Below are 17,149 nucleotides of genomic sequence, written 5' to 3'. Positions count from 1 at the left end.
AAACATAAACTTACCATATGCTATGGGTCAAATGTATCCCCCAAAAGTTCATGTATTGGAGACTTGATCTTCATTGTGACAGTGTTAAGAGGGTGGAAAATCCTAATATGGTAATTAAAAGGTGGGACCTTTAAGGGTGATTTGATTGTGCGGACTGTGTCCTTGTGAAAGGATTGATCCATTCATGGAGTTATGGGTGTGGTTCTGATGGCTTTAAAAGGAGGGCAAGTGACAAAGTTAGTTTATTCTTGCTCACTCCATTCTCTCACCATGTAATACCTGGCTTTGTTGTAGAGAGCTACCACCTCTTGGAAAAAACAGTGCCTTCTTAGGCACTCAACAGATGTGTTCCCTGGACCTTAGGCTTTCCAGCCTCCAAACTCTAAGAAATAAATTTCATTTCTTTATAAACTACCCAGTTTCAGGTATTCTGTTAAAGACAATAGAAACAGACTTATACAGTATACAACCCAACAATCTCACTTCTAGATATTTACTCAATAGAAATAAAACTATGTGTTCATACAAAGACTTTTACTCAAATGTTTATAACAACATTATGCATAAGAACCCAAACTAGAAGCAATTCAAATATTCATTAACTGGTAGATGAATAATCAAGTTGTGGGTTAACCACCCTATGGAATACTACTCAACAATAAAAGTGAATTAAATATTAGTACACAAACTGTATGCTTAAAATCGGCAAGTTTTATTGTATGTAAATTATACCTCAATAAAAGTAAACAGTAAATAAAAATAAAACACCAAAAACGGTAGGATAAAATTTAGGGTACTCTATAACCTCAGGATGGGGAAAAGTTTCCAAAACAGAAGAGGAAAGACAGACATATTAATCTACCTCAAATTTTAAAAATATGTTACAGTATGAGTTTCACAGGAAATGGTAAACTACAAAAGAATATTTGCAACCTATATGATTGACAAAGGGTAAATATCTCTAATGAGTAATGCAATCTTATAAATTGCTTTACATGAAAGAAAGATAACCTAATAGAAAAATAGCCAGAGTGTGCAAAGGCTAGAGAGAGAAGACAGTGAGGAAATGGCCAATAAGTGTGTGAAAAAATGCCCAACCTTACCAGCGGTGAGGGAGATAAACACTAAAGTACAATGAGACCATTTCCATCCATTAGACTAGCAAAAATTAAAAAGAGCAATTACAGCAGTGCCAACAATGTCAGGAAATGGGCCATTTCATAATGCTGCTGGTGGCTGTGTGATTCCCTGAGACCTCTGGGGAAATTCATCTGAAAATATTTGTTAAAATTAGAATGTACATATTTAATCTGGCAATCTCACTTTTGGGCCTCTAGCTTGTAGATTTAAAGGCACCAAATACATGAAAATATACTTGTATGTGCAATGATATGTATTGAAGAATCACTGGAAGTTGAGAAAAGAAAAAAACTGGAAACTACTTGAATGAGGAATTGGTTCAATTAATTGTGATACATCTATACCATGGATTACCATATAGGCAGGTGAAAATAAGTCAGAGATTTATCAACTATAAATAACATCCATGATGTATTTTAAATAAGAAAACCAAGTAGAATAATATGAGTTTATTTTTGTAAAAACTACCACAGCCAAAAGACTTACACAGGTGTATCCATTATATCAAACGAGGGATGAGATTGCTAGCTTTTTATTTATACATTTTTTGCATGTCTTCACTACATCACTGGATCCAACAAGAAAGTACGGCTTTTGTAAAATCATAATTTAAAAAATAAAAAAATTTCTTAAAAAATACACAGCATAATCTTCAATTTTGAGTTACTATGTATTGTGAGATGACTATCAATTTGTATAAAAATTTGGGAGAGAAATAGAATACCACCACAGTAAATACTTGCATATGTGTCAATTGTTTGGTGCATCCCTATTTCATAAACATCACAAATATGAAAACAAAATTTAGCTTTCTGTGACAGAAAAACATTTTTCAGAAAAATATATTAGTTATATTCCCTTTGCCTCCCCTCCTTTCCCTCTCTGAGGAGGGTGACTCTGTAACTATCTTGTAATTTCTAAGTGGGGACACACACATACCACACGGCATACACACAACTAATCCTCAGCTTATTAGCCTTTTGCATGATTGAGAACAATGTTAAATGTGAGTGCAGTGATGCAAATTTGGAAGATCATACACAGATACCTTTCTCTGATTTAGAAAGGAAACGTAAAGGAGGAGAAAGAACAATCAGGGAGGTGGGAGGGGGGCTGGGAAGGAGAGGAGACTGAAAAGATAAAAGGAGACGTAAGAACCTCGTGGAGAAGAAAACAAGCTTGGTAAGAGATGTCCAGTGAAGGCTTTTTACGCTGAAGTAAAATTGCTGCCTTTTGCCACATAGATGCTCATGTTCACGTCTTCTGTGTAATCTCTAGTAAAGCCTGTATAGCTCATCAATGCTGTGGGAAGTGATCTGCTTTTTAGACATGAGTCCTTAAGACAGATGTAGCGTGACATCAGAGACTGGCCATGGGAGGCCAGGCACATCTAGAGTACAAGAGAACTCGGTACATACAGGCCTTATTGCTACTACATTGTTTTTTCTTATTGACGTAATGGGAACTTTCAGACAAATCCTGGATACTTAGTCAAAAAAGTTGTATAAATTTAATACACAAATAATTATCACATAAAGAATTATATGCAGAATTTAAATTGTGGAGTAAGGCAGGAGGTGGGAGAAAGAAATCACAAACATTTGAACACAGTAAACAATCTTGGCTCCCAAATTGAATTTCAAAGGCTAAAAATGTAACTGAATAATTTAAGGAGTATTTACTTCCACTGATATCTTTCATTTTATGAGGCAACAACCACAGTTACTAAACAAAAACAATCTAAAGCCAGTTAGACCACATTTCCTAATACTCTCTTAATAAAACGTTGGTCAAAATAATGAGAAGCTTGACTCTTCCTGTTTATATTTTCAGTTACTTAAATTGATCATTAAATTGTGGCTTTCAGTTTTATTTTTCAAATAACTTTTCTTTCTTTTTATTTCTGTATTCATCAAAGCAAAGTACATCCATTGTAGAAGATGAGAAAATGTAAAATATACCAGAATGCAAAAAAAAAGAAGAAAATATTTCTGGTTTATTTTATACTAGTCCTTTTTTTATGCATAAAAATATAATCTGTTTACAGTTAAAGTTATTATAATGAAGAATATAAAGTATGATTTTTTAAATTAAATTAAAACGTACTCATTCTACAAATACTTGAGTGCTCATTATGGTATCAGAAAAAAACTTAAGATCAGAAATACTGTTCAGATGAGGAGAAACAAAGACAAAAGTTGTCAATGAAATCATTTAAACCAAAGGGTAAAATTATTTATGCTTATTCATTCTCCATGCACTATTAAATGAAAATTCTTTTATTTATGGGTAGCCAATTATTTGCATTTACATTTCATATATCCTTAGAGTAGAGGTGAGGGTGGGAAAGGAATATATTATAAAATGGTTAATGTTTAGAGATGCTGTAACTTTCAACTGATTTTACTTTGTACATTTAGCTCTATGTATTGCTCTTTAAATAGTCTGCAGCTTGTGAAGTTTTTATATATTTAATTGTACAAATACATTTCCAGATTAACCAATGATTATGAAGCAAACACACATATCACCTCTCAGATCAAGAAATAGAATGCTAGGGACACCCTAGGACCTCAGAACTCATCCCCCCTTTACTTTCCATCCTATCCAGCTCCCTCCTACATATGTAACCATTACACTGACTTTTGAGGTAATTTTTTCCCCTGCCTTTTTGTCTAAACATGCCACCTGTATAGCTATTCTTAAATGAGACAGCAGCTTTAGAACTTCACACTAATAGGATAACATAGCAGTTATTTAGTTTTCTGCATTTTAGCTTAATGCTATATTCCCCAAGAATCATTTACGTTACACTGGGTGGCTAAACACCATATATATTTTTTGTTATATAGAATTCCATTGTATTGATACACTCCAATTTATTTATTCATTCTATTGTAAATGGACACAGTATTTCCAGATTTTATCCAAAGCAAACTAAGTAGTTGTGAACATTCTTATGAGCACACAACCTTGGCACATATGTGCAAGCATTTCCCTAATGCCTAGAAGTAGAATTTCTGGGCCAAAGGTACATACATCTTCAAATTTATTGGAAAATACCACCCTATTTTCCAAAGTCATTATACTCATTTATGCTCCCACTAGCAGTGTATCAGATTTCTGATCCATTCTTAGCAACATTTAGTTTTATCAAATGTTCTGCATGATAGTCTCATAGCTAGTCTGTGTAATAGTATCTTACTGTGATTTTAATTTGCATTTCTCTGATTGTCAATGAGCCTGACTACTTTTCATAAATTAATTTTTCATTTGGGTTTCCTTCTTGTTCAGTGTCTGTTCAAGTCTTGGACTCATTTTCTTAATGAATTGTCTGTACTTTTCTTATTGATTTTTGTAAATTAATTTTATATTCTGAGATTATTGTAGATTCACATGCAGTTGTAAGAAGTAATACATAGGGATCACATTTACCCTTTAACGAGTTTCTTCCAGTGGTAACATTTTGCATAACTATTGTCCATATTACAGTCAGGAAATTGACATTGATAAAAACCAATGATATTGTTCAGATTTCTCATTTTGTATGTACTCATGTGTGCATATGTTTGTGTATACATGCATGGGTGTGTAAGTTTAGTTCTACACAGTTTTATCACTTGTGTAAGTTTGTGTATCCACCACTATAGTCAAGATACTGAACAATTCCATCTCCACTAGAATCCTCCCTACTCTTGTCCTTTTATAACCATACCAACCTTTCCACTCACACCCCCCATTACCTGAAAATTACTAATCTGTTCTCTGTCTCTCTAATTTTGTCACTTGATGGATGTAATATACATAGAATAATAGCATGAAAATGTTTGAGATTGGCTTTTTTCTGCTTAGCCTAATTTCATAGTGATTCATACAAGTTGATGCCTGATCATTTTTGTTAATGTAAACGTATCCTCAGACATGTGGCATTCCCTTCTGAGTTTTCTCCTTCATGATTCAACATTATAATTTTTCCATTACTATCACTAGGAAATATTGCCTGTTTATGTTTACTGCCCTCTTTGCCTTTGGGATACAATGAGTATATTTTTACATTTTCTGCCTAAGTCACAACACTTTCATATATTGCCAGATGTATGTATATCACGTTCCATTAGTGCTCTGGAAGACCAAAATCTAAATCGGTTTTATGGCAAGGTCATTCGAGCATTCTTTTGGAATTAAAATTTGAAAATATAATTTAAATCCCCCCTCAAAATGAGAAAAGGCTCCTTGATTAAAATAACTGTTATTATAAAATATGTTTATTTTAAAACTTTCTACTTTTTTTCTCAAATATTTCAGTGCATTAAACTATAGTTTTAAATTCATTGCTTTGCTTTGAATATAGATTCCATAGTTTTTATTTTCATTTCCTTCCTCAATTGCTATCTTATTTCTTTAGCACACCTATGAGTAGAAGAGCACTAAAGATAAACATCCACTATTAAAATAAAATTCTCTAGTTCTTGAGGTCCGCATGAATAGTGGAAGTATGTTTGCACTGACTTTATTCCTTAGCTCATTAAGACATTTCTGACTTGTTTCCCAAGTTCTAGAATAAGCACAATGCCTAACATTTCATTAAGGTTTGTTGTTAGAGTGAATAAAATTTCTAGGTTTTTTGTTTATTTTTTTTTTATCAGAAGCTGGAGTTGCAAAGACAAAGGGTGAACTGATGAACATAAGTGTTACTTCTTGTTTTTGACAGGTTAATATACATCCCCTGATCTCTAAAACCAAAAATTAGAAATTGAAAGGGAACATAAAGGCGACGAGAGAAAACCCTCTGAAGCAAACAAAGATGCCTGATTTTAAAACTTCAAGAGAATGAAAGAATAAACCTCCTTGTTAGCCTCCTGATTTAAAAGTCTAATTTCCCTTTTATAAAATCAACACATTTATAATAGACACATCATTAGTCACAAGGTACTCGAATATGCTTTAGAAAGCTAGGTAGAGAATTGGGGACAGAATTCCCTTAGAGAATTGTAATGAGCTAACAGCTGTGACACATAGATCATTGACTGCAGGAGCTTGAAGACACTCTAGGGACCATCTCCTCAACCCTTGTAATTGTAGAGATGAGATAAAAATGAGATTGAAAAAAGGTCATTGACTTATCTGAGGATACCGCATTTGGTAGTGACAGAACCAAGTTCAGATCTCTGATGGATTAAGTCATGTCAGGACTGGTCAGTTTGACACAAATAAGAAAATGTTAACCTAGAAAATATTTTGCCTACTCATTCAGCAAATCTGCGTTGGTCACCCACTCTGCATCAGGCAATGCAGTGACCCTTGTGTGTGCGAAGGTGAACGAGATAAGGTTTCACTCGCTGTGCTCCTTGCCAGTGTCTGGGGAGTCAGACAAGTAACAAGATGCATTACTGTAGACTCTGTTAAGTGCTACCACAGGGTCATGGACAAAGTGCTGAGAAATCACAGAGGAGGGACTCACCAAACAGTTGATTGCAATGCATTTGTCATGTCACTAGAAGTCATTGAACATTTCTTTCAAGGCAGCAATGGTGACAGAGTATATGTCACATAACCTGCTCTGGACTTGACAGGTTGTTCAAGGTATATCTAGTTACGTTGATGTGCATAGACCTGTGGGTTAGTGATTACTTTTGGTTTTATTGTTTAAGAAGCATTGAAATAATAATCCTCTAAAAATAAGCCTTGGGTATGTATCCAGAGATGCAGAACTATTTGGATGCTTGGCAAAGAAAAGAATTATAGGAAAAATATATTTCATTTTCATAGGGTGGTAAGCAGAGGATTCCTACGTATATCTGAGAGTAGTTATTCAATTTGCCTTCCCAATATGCAATGTCCCACATCTTTAACTTGTCCATGAATTTTTTTGTTTGCCAGAACATAGCTCACACAAAAGAACTGTGCCCTGCTCTGTCAGCCTCCTTTCTCCTTGTGCCTCCACCTCCCCACTAACAGAGGCAAACAGTCGAATCAGACATACTTCTCTTCAGTTTCATTTTTTAAAAACCTGTCCCAAGGTCACATCGCAAAATATTCATTTTTGCACTTCCACCTCCCCTCTTTTTATTCTCCAATAGTGGACGTTTTTAGAGCCCCATGTCAGATTCCTTCAGCTCACCTCTGGTTTCAGCTGCAGCTGTGGTGGATGGTTCCTAAACACCCTGACAAGCATCTCATCTCAAACTTCTGCTATGTATCTCTTCAAAGCCTCGGCAGCTTGCACTGCTTGTATGTAGCCAGCCAAGAAATGCAGGGAGGTTAACGCCTCCTAAGAAGTCCTCAACCAGTGCGGGAGTTTAATACATTAGATTCTTGGATTTTGGTTGGAAGATTCCAAGAAGTACTAAGATGGTTCCCAGAGCAAATGAGCACCAGTTGCCTATAGCAATAATTGGTTCAATAATGGTTCTGTTATTATTTTGTTTTTACCTACCTCTCACTCTTTGCTCTCTCATTACAGGTAATCCTTGTCATCACCTCCCAAATAAACTACCTATACTCAGATCCTTATATCAGCTTTGCTGTGGGGGACCCAAGCCAAGATGCTTCAGAATTCTGAATTCTTTTTCTAATCATCATGTATACCCTTGGTCAACATGTGATCATTATTATTTTTATAGAAGAATAAACCTTGTTCTGAGACTAAGTCATTGGCATGTACTCGATATAGAACCATTTAAGACAGTTTCATGTCCAAAATTTGCTAACCTGTACATTAAAAATAATGGCGCTACATCTGTTCAATGATGTAGTAAATGAAAAAAAGTTAGCAGAGTAAGTAGACCAAGAAAACTGTGTAAACTGAGCTGAAATACTGCTTTCTCTACTAAATTCTGCTTCTCTAGAGGACTAGACTATATTGGAAAGAGTAAGAAACTGTGACACGTTTGCAGTAGATGTACTTGTATTACTGCTCAGTGTATTGCTTCCAGCTGTTTGTTTACAGACTGTCAGTTTCAGGTGAAGATGTTACTTTGTTATTATTTTTCTTTTTTCTCCTAGTTTTAAAAGTAAGAAATGTTCATTGTAGAAAATGTAGAATATCCAGAAAACCAGAGGGAAGAAAGTAATATCATGCATAACTCCATGTCCCAGCATTAACCACTATTTTTTTATTGGTTATGAATATTCATGAGATATGAAGCTGATTGTCACCCCTCGTGCCCAAGATGTGAAGGCCAGATCCATACTGGCAGCATGCCCATTACCACAAATTGTGATTGTACCCCATATCCCCCATCCAATTATCCCCAACCTCCTTCCCCCTCCCCTTTCCCCCACTCCACTTTTTATCCCAGGGTATGTTCTCTCTCTCTTCCAGTCCAACTGTCCAACACTGTGGATTTTTTTTCCCATCCTTCTTTCTCTCTTAGCTCCCACTTATGAGTGAGTACATGTGGTACTTATACCTCTGTGCTTTGCTTATTTCACTCAACATAAGTTTTTCCAGACTCATCCATGTTGTTGCAAATGGGAGAATTTCATTCTTTTTTTATGCCTGAGTGGTATTCCATGGTGTATATATACCATAGTCTCCTTATCCAATCATCTATCGATGGACATTTAAGTTGGTTAAGCTCATCCCCGCCTTTCTCTGACTGAGTGTGGTCCAAAAAATCCAGCTAAAACAGAAGGTTGAAATGAGATCCAGAATATCATAACATAAAATGAAAATATCCAGGTGTAAATCAGAATTCACTCATCGTACAGAGGACCAGGACAATCTCAAAATAAACAAGGCAATCAATAGATGTCAGCACTGGGATGACAGAGATGTTAGAATTATCAGCAAAGATTTTAAAGCAGCCATGACAAAAATGCTTTGATGAGCAATTATGAACACACTTGAAACAAATAAAAAACAAATTAAAAAAAAATAGAAGTCTCAGCCAAGAAATAAAAAAAAAAAAAAGGAAACTCAATGGAAATTTTAGAACCAAAAAATACGAACTGCAAAATATAAAGATCAGTGAATGGATTCAACAGCAGAATGGAGGGGACAGGGAAAAGAATCAGCAAATTGGAGCGGTAGAAGTTACGATGAACAATGGAGAGAAAACAGACTGAAAAAATTAAAGCCTTAGACCTGTGCTGTTATTACAAAATATCTAACACTCATATCATCATCATTCCAGGAAAGCGGAGGAAGAAGATAGGGCTGAAAAAGTATTAAAAGACATAATGGCTGAAAATTTTGCAAATTTGGAAAGGAGACATAAACCTACAGAATCAAGAAGCTGAGCAAATGACAAATAGGGTGAATCTGAGATACATAATAGTTAAATTTCAGAATCCTAAAGGCAAAAAAAAAAAAAAAGAATCTTGATGGTCAGCTACTTCTATCTCTATGAAGAGTAAACATTTGGGAGTTTGGTTTACAGTCTTAGGCAAAATTTAAATGAAAGGTATAAGATTAAAGAAATCAGAATGGAAAGAGTGATTTAATTGGATGATTAAAATATAGGTTCTGTCCTTTTTATAAGTTTAGTTATGTAAATCCTTTGCCTTCAGAGACCTACTGAAAGCACAGGGCAGGAGTATAAGTAGCTGAATTTCTTGCATTAACTGATTGCTTGTATCCTGATTGACCAGTCCTTTCTGAGGTGGCTCTGTCTGTTTTACACATGAAGAATGACATACTGTTCTTAGAAATGTCCTTTGGAGATGATAGGCAATAAAACATGATATGCCCACTGAAAGACTCCCGCAGTGGGTAGTCAGTCAGTTCAGGGAGACCCTCCCAAGGAACAGCGAGACCACGGCTTCGGATGCAAAAACAAGAGGTTTATTGAACACACAGGTACCCGGGCGACTCAGTCTTTCGAAAGACTGGCGCGCCGAGTAGAGCTCCTGGGTCCTTTTTATAGCAAAAAGCGCGGGTACAGAAGCGAGAAGCAAGGTAATTGGTTAGTTTAAATCAAGCCAGGGGTGAACTTCGGTCAAGTGGGAGTCCTTGAAACAGCTGAGGGGCACTCTTGAAACTTTAACTGACTTGTCTATTTCTGGGAACTATCCGCCCTTTGCCTCGGGCCGGGGCCCAGGTGCATAACCACAGATATCCTGTTTGACTCTGTTCCCCTTGTTTCTTAACTTGACTTTTTGGCTGTATTTTCCCTATACCCTTGTAAAAAGCACTTCCTTCATTCCCCCATTTCTCTTGTGGATCGCTCTAATCTTAGAGCGGAATTAAAAGTTATCTTCGCCATTTAAGGTTTGGTATTTTTGCCTAAGGACCAGAATCTTAACTGCACTTACCCTATCATTGATGAATTGGACTAGTCTATTGATGACGTAGGGCCCAAGGGTGAACAACAGAAGGAGGAGTAATAGGGGCCCGGCGATGGTTGACAGTAGGGTGGTCAACCAAGGGGAGTTATTTGATCTGGTTATAAGCATTTTCATAGTTTGAGTCAGGAGGCCTGACTCTTTTAGAGGCCGGTGCATCAATTTCTGGAATATCCCAAGCCTCGAGACCCGCCGCCAGGGCACATATATCAGGGGTAAGGGAGGGCCACCAAGTCCAAAGGGGGTGGACTTCTGTCTTGAACCAGACAACCTTTCCAGTTTGGGACAGTACCTGCCAGGTGAGGGTGTTGGGCTGGTTAGGGTTATTACTTGGTAGGCTTGCTCCGCCGCCGCCGAATGCGCAACTTAAGAGGATTATCAGTCCTCTCCAGCTCCCAGGATTCATCTGGTACGGAGGGTGGCGCAGGCTTGAGGTGAGAAGCATGTACCCAGGCTGCAATGCCATCAACTTTTACTGCGGTCGGGGTGGTCAGCAATACCAGATACGGGCCTTTCCACCGAGGCTCAAGGTTGCTGGGTCGATGGCGTCTGACCAGCACTTGGTCTCCGACCTGGAACGGATGAGGGATGGCCACGGCACCTGGCTCGTATACCTCCTTGATCTGGTCCCAGATCTGGGTTTTTACAACTTCTAAAGCCTTTAAGTGAGTAAATAAGACAGGAAGAAAGTTATCATCGGGACCCAGTGTTCCTCCCAACTCAAGTATGGGGGGGGGTCCCCCGTGGAGGATTTCATAAGGGGTCAGACCAAGCTGGCCAGGGGTATTCCTGGCTCTGAACAGCGCTAAGGGAAGGAGGGCCACCCAGTCTTTTCCACCGGTCTCTAAGGCCAATTTAGTTAAGGTCTCTTTGATGGTTCTATTCATTCTCTCTACTTGACCTGAGCTCTGGGGCCTATACGCACAATGTAATTTCCAATTTATTCCCAGTTGTGTGGCCAGTCCCTGGCTTACCTGAGCAACAAAGGCTGGGCCATTATCTGACCCGATCACCTTAGGGATCCCGAAACGGGGCAGGATTTCTTCTAGTATCTTTTTACATACAGTCAGGGCCGTTTCAGTTTTGGTAGGGAAAGCTTCTACCCATCCAGAGAAAGTATCTACAAATACTAGCAGATACCTGTTCCCATACCGGCCAGGCTTTACCTCTGTAAAGTCTACTTCCCAGTATACGCCGGGTCGATCTCCCCGTTGTCTTTTTCCGGTCTCTCGGTAGGTGGTAGTCGCATTAGTCATGGCACAAGCCGGACACCGATTGGCGACTTCTTGAACGGTGGACCGGAGATTCGGGATGGAGAGGCTGGTGCGGCTCGTTAGTTGAAGGAGCTTTTCTGGTCCTAAGTGTGTTAGCTGATGTAACCGCTAAATGAATTCTTTTCCCTGGTCAGGAGTGAGCTCTCTTGGCTTGGTCCTAGCTTGAGCAGGCTCGATTGGCTCTTGAAGCTTTATAGTTTCTGCTAGCACCCTGACCGACAGGGCGGCTTGTTTTGCAGCCTCGTCGGCCCTCCGGTTCCCGGCCGCCACAGGGTTATTTCCTCTCTGGTGGCCCGGGCAGTGGATAATGGCGACCTGCTGTCCGTGTAGATGTTGATGTTTTTTCCTTCGGCTAGGCGTAATGCCTGCGTCAAGGCGATTAGCTCGGCCTTCTGGGCTGATGTCCCTTCTGGCAGGCTGCTTGCCCATACCGTCCGTTTGCCATCTACGATGGCGGCCCCTGCTCTCCGCTTACCTTCCACAATGAAGCTGCTACCGTCTGTATACCAGGCAGGCACTCCGGGCAATGGCTGGTCCTTCAGGTCCCGTCGAGTCCCAGCTTCTTCAGCAAGGATTTCTGAGCATTGGTGTACTGGGGTGGATTCTGACTCGACTGGTAGTAGGGTAGCTGGGTTCAGGACAGCAGGGGGCGCGAAAGATATCCTTTCGTTTAGCAGCAAACTCTGGTAATGAGTCATTCTGGCATTGGTCATCCACCGATTGGGGGGCTGCCGCACAATACTTTCGAGGCTGTGGGAAGCAATCACAGTCACATTTTGCCCCAAGGTTAACTTATCAGCGTCTTTGAGGAGGAGTGCCACTGCAGCAACCGCTTTTAGGCAGGTTGGCCACCCACTGGCCACTGGATCCAGTTTTTTTGATAGATAAGCTACTGGCCGTCGCCATGGTCCTAGGGTCTGAGTAAGCACTCCTCGGGCTACACCGGCTCTTTCATCTACGTATAGAGTAAATGGTTTGGTGAGGTCTGGGAGAGCCAAGGCGGGGGCAGACAGCAAGGCTTTTTTTATGTGGTCAAAAGCCTTTTGATGCTCCTCAGTCCAGGTAAAAGGAATGTTTTCCCTTGTCAGGGGGTACAAGGGTGCAGCCAGGGAAGCAAACCCAGGAATCCAGAGCCTGCAGAATCCGGCAGTACCCAGAAATTCGCGGACCTGCCTGGGGGTTGTGGGAGTAGGGATCTTCATAACTGTAGCTTTCCGGGCCGGGGTCAGCCATCTTTTTCCCTCCTTGAGCAGGTACCCCAAATAGGTGACCTCTTTCTGGCATAACTGGGCCTTTTTAGCTGATACCCGGTACCCCAACTTACTCAGTTCCTGCAAGAGCTTTTGTGTCCCTCTTTTGCAGCCTTCATATGTGGGAGCTGCCACTAGGAGGTCGTCCACATATTGGAGTAATATGACCTGGGGGTTGAGAGCCCTAAAAGGAGTTAAATCCCGGTGGAGGGCCTCGTCGAAGAGAGTGGGTGAGTTCTTGAACCCCTGTGGCAGCCGTGTCCAGGTCAGCTGACCAGCGTTACCTTTTTCTGGGTCTCTCCACTCGAACGCGAACAGTGGCTGGCTGTTGGGGTGTAGTTTGAGGCAAAAAAAAGGCATCCTTGAGATCCAAGACTGAGTACCAAGTGTGACTAGGCGGAAGGGAACTCAGGAGGCTGTATGGGTTTGGGACTGAGGGATGAATGTCTTGCACCCTTTTGTTAATTTCTCTCAAGTCTTGGACTGGCCGATAGTCATTGGTCCCTGGCTTTTTTACTGGTAGCAGAGGGGTGTTCCAGGGCGACTGGCAGGGCACTAAGACCCCTAGGTCTAAGAACCTTTGGATGTGGGGTCTGATGCCTTCCCGGGCTTCTTTAGTCATTGGATACTGTCGGACGGCCACCGGTGAGGCACCCGATTTCAGCTCTACTACTACTGGTGGGACGTTATTGGCCAGTCCCATACCTGTCTTTTCTGCCCATACGGTGGGAAAAAGTTGGAGCCAGGATGGGTCGATGGAGGGAGAGGCCGGCTTTTCATACAGCCGGTATTCTTCTTCTAGGTTTAGGACCAAGCACATGGTAGAGTGATCTCCCCATGTTACTTGTGGGCCCTCTGTAGAAAACTGGATTTGGGCCTTTAGTTTGGTCAGAATGTCCCGGCCCAACAGAGGAGCAGGGCACTCAGGTATGACCAAAAAGGAATGGGTCACTTGTTTATGTCCAACCTTTAAAAGTCTTTGTGTGGTCCAGGGGTAGACTTTGCTGCCGGTTGCTCCTACTACGACTGTCCGCCTGGACCCTACCTTCCCCATGGGTTGGGTCAACACCGAATGTTCAGCCCCGGTATCGACCAGAAACTCGATGGGGGTCCCCTCCACTGTCAATGTTACCCTAGGTTCGGGGAGGGGGTCCGAACCTTGACTCCCCTAGTCGTCTAGGGATAGAACCTTGGCTTCTCTGATGTTCTTTTTCCGGGGACATTCTCTTGCCCAGTGACCCTTCTCTTTACAGTACGCGCATTGGTCTTTGTCTAGAGGGGGTCTTCCATCCCTAGGTGTTTTCTTTGCCCGGTTGCTCAGGTTCCCTGTCTGCCTATCTCTAGACCCTCTTTCACCTACCACTGCGGCCAAAATCCTAGTCAAGTTTTTTTCTTGGCGCCTATCGCGCCGTCTCTCTCTCTCTTCTGTCTCTCTTTTTTCTCTTTCTTGTTTTTCCTCTTCTGTCTCTCTCTTGTGGTACACCTTTTCTGCCTCTCTCACTAAATCTTGTAAGGAATAATCTTGGAGCCCCTCTAGCCTCTGCAACTTTTTCTTGATATCTGGGGCTGCCTGTCCGATGAAGGCCATTGCAACTGCCGCCTGCTGTCCCTCAGAAGAGGGGTCAAACGGAGTGTATCTCCTATATGCCTCCATCAGGCGTTCCAAGAAAACCGAGGGGGGTTCTACCGGTCCCTGCAAGACCTCTCTTACCTTAGCCAAATTGGTGGGGCGCCGGGCTGCCCCTTTGAGACCTGCCACTAGAGTCCGGCGGTAGACCAGAAGACGCTCCCTACCTTCGGCCGTGTTGTAATCCCATTGAGGTCGATTGAGGGGGAAGGCCTCATTAATGAGGTTCTCGAGTTGTGTAGGGGCCCCGTTGTCCCCGAGAACGTTCTTGCGGGCCTCCAGAAGAATCCTTTCTCGCTCTTCAGTGGTGAAGAGGATCTGGAGTAGCTGTTGGCAATCGTCCCAAGTGGGCTGGTGAGAGAACATAAGGGACTCAAGAAGTCCCGTGAGTCCTGCTGGTTTTTCAGAAAAAGACGGGTGGTTAGACTTCCAATTGTAAAGATCTGCTGAGGAAAAAGGCCAATACTGTAGAGGGACCAAGCCATTAGGCTCAGCTGGGGGCCCTATGGCTCGGAGGGGCAAAGCTACGGTGGAGTCAGGACCGGAGCCGTCTCTCGGACTGCGAGGTTGGCGGCTCCTAGTCCCCGCAGCCGGTCCCTCAGGGCTAGGATCACCGGGCGCTCGGCCTGGTGCCGATCTGTTTCCCTGAGGGGCCAGAGGGGGCAGCGGAGCCGCCGGGTAAGGTGGGGTTTCAGAGAGAGAAAATAGGTCATCTGGTGTCGGGAGGACGGGGGGTTGGGGAGGGGCGGAAGGCTTCCTTGTAGGTGGCCTTTGAGTATTTTCTGATCCCGAAACAACAGCGACTTTGCTGGAGGGTGGCACCCAGGGAGGGGGATTCTGGGCGAGGTCTTGCCATACCACGACACAGGCAACCTGGTCCGGGTGTCCTCCGGTCTCCTGAAAAACAATCTTTTTAACTGCAAAAATGACAGTAAGATCAAAGGTTCCCTCTGGCGGCCAACCTACGCCGAATGTGGGCCACTCAGACGAACAGAAAGTCTGCCATTTTCCTTTTTTGATCTCCATGGACAGATTGTGAGCCCTGGCTTTGACATCTTTCCAATGATCTAGAGTAAGGGAGAGGGGCGTAAGGGCACTTTGCCCCATCTCGAAAATTTCCAATAGGGGAACGACGACGCAAAGACCTATCACAACTAAGACAAAAAGAAACCAGAAACGGCGACGAGACCGAGTGCCGTAGAAATAGAAGAAAGAGTCCGATGGCAGAGCGCGCCTCCCGAGACGCGGTGAGACCAAAACACAATAATCCTCTGCCAAGGGGTCCACCAGGCGTCCCTGGTCCTCCCCTGATCCTGGGACGTCTCCCAGGATTGCCGGGTGGCGAGCCCCCGAACACGTCTGTTCGCTACCCGCACTTCGCTCCCAGAGCGACTAACCCGGAACAAACTGAAACCAAAATGCGCGCGCTCAGAAAAGACAGTCGAAATCACTGAGTCAGACACAGAGACGAGACACAGAAACGAGACACAGAACGACTGCTGGCCAGCTTACCTCCCGTTGGTGGGTCGGTGGTCCCTGGGTGGGGGTCTCCAATCCCGGACGAGCCCCCAAATGAAAGACTCCCGCAGTGGGTAGTCAGTCAGTTCAGGGAGACCCTCCCAAGGAACAGCGAGACCACGGCTTCGGATGCAAAAACAAGAGGTTTATTGAACACACAGGTACCCGGGCGACTCAGTCTTTCGAAAGACTGGCGCGCCGAGTAGAGCTCCTGGGTCCTTTTTATAGCAAAAAGCGCGGGTACAGAAGCGAGAAGCAAGGTAATTGGTTAGTTTAAATCAAGCCAGGGGTGAACTTCGGTCAAGTGGGAGTCCTTGAAACAGCTGAGGGGCACTCTTGAAACTTTAACTGACTTGTCTATTTCTGGGAACTATCCGCCCTTTGCCTCGGGCCGGGGCCCAGGTGCATAACCACAGATATCCTGTTTGACTCTGTTCCCCTTGTTTCTTAACTTGACTTTTTGGCTGTATTTTCCCTATACCCTTGTAAAAAGCACTTCCTTCACCCACGTTGTCTTTTTCTCAGAATAGAGTTGATGTTTGTAGTCTCATTTCTACTGATTCATTTTATAGCAACAGTTTTATCAGATTGTGACTATCCTGAAGACACTCACTGGTCTTTTAATTCCTGAGTGTAGAAGAGAATGTATGGAACACAGTTGTACTCAATGTTTGCAGAAAGCTTATATGAATGAATAAATACTGGACTAAATTAATGGTCTGTTTGTGCAAATGGGTACACATTTGTCCAAAAAACAAAACAAAGAGAAAACTTTAAGATATGGCCTTTTTTTTATTGTACTAAAGAAACTTGGTAAATGGTATGCATATTTTTATTGTCTTGCATTTTTAGACAATTTTGCTTTTCTAGACAATTCTGCTTTTCTAGACAATTCCTGGCATACCAATTGATTACTTTTGTTTAAATAGTTTCGAGAAGCTGTGGAAGGGGGTAAAAGTGAAAGAGGCATTTTATAATTTGTCTAGAAGTATTAGCAGCTTACCTTAAACTTTCAGATAGGAAATATATAGTTACATAATTAGACATGAGCC

Source organism: Cynocephalus volans, chromosome 17 (assembly GCF_027409185.1).
Source record: "Cynocephalus volans isolate mCynVol1 chromosome 17, mCynVol1.pri, whole genome shotgun sequence".
NCBI classification, from domain to species: Eukaryota; Metazoa; Chordata; class Mammalia; order Dermoptera; family Cynocephalidae; genus Cynocephalus; species Cynocephalus volans.
The sequence above is the reverse complement of the archived record's forward strand: the minus strand, read 5'-3'. Positions refer to the sequence as shown.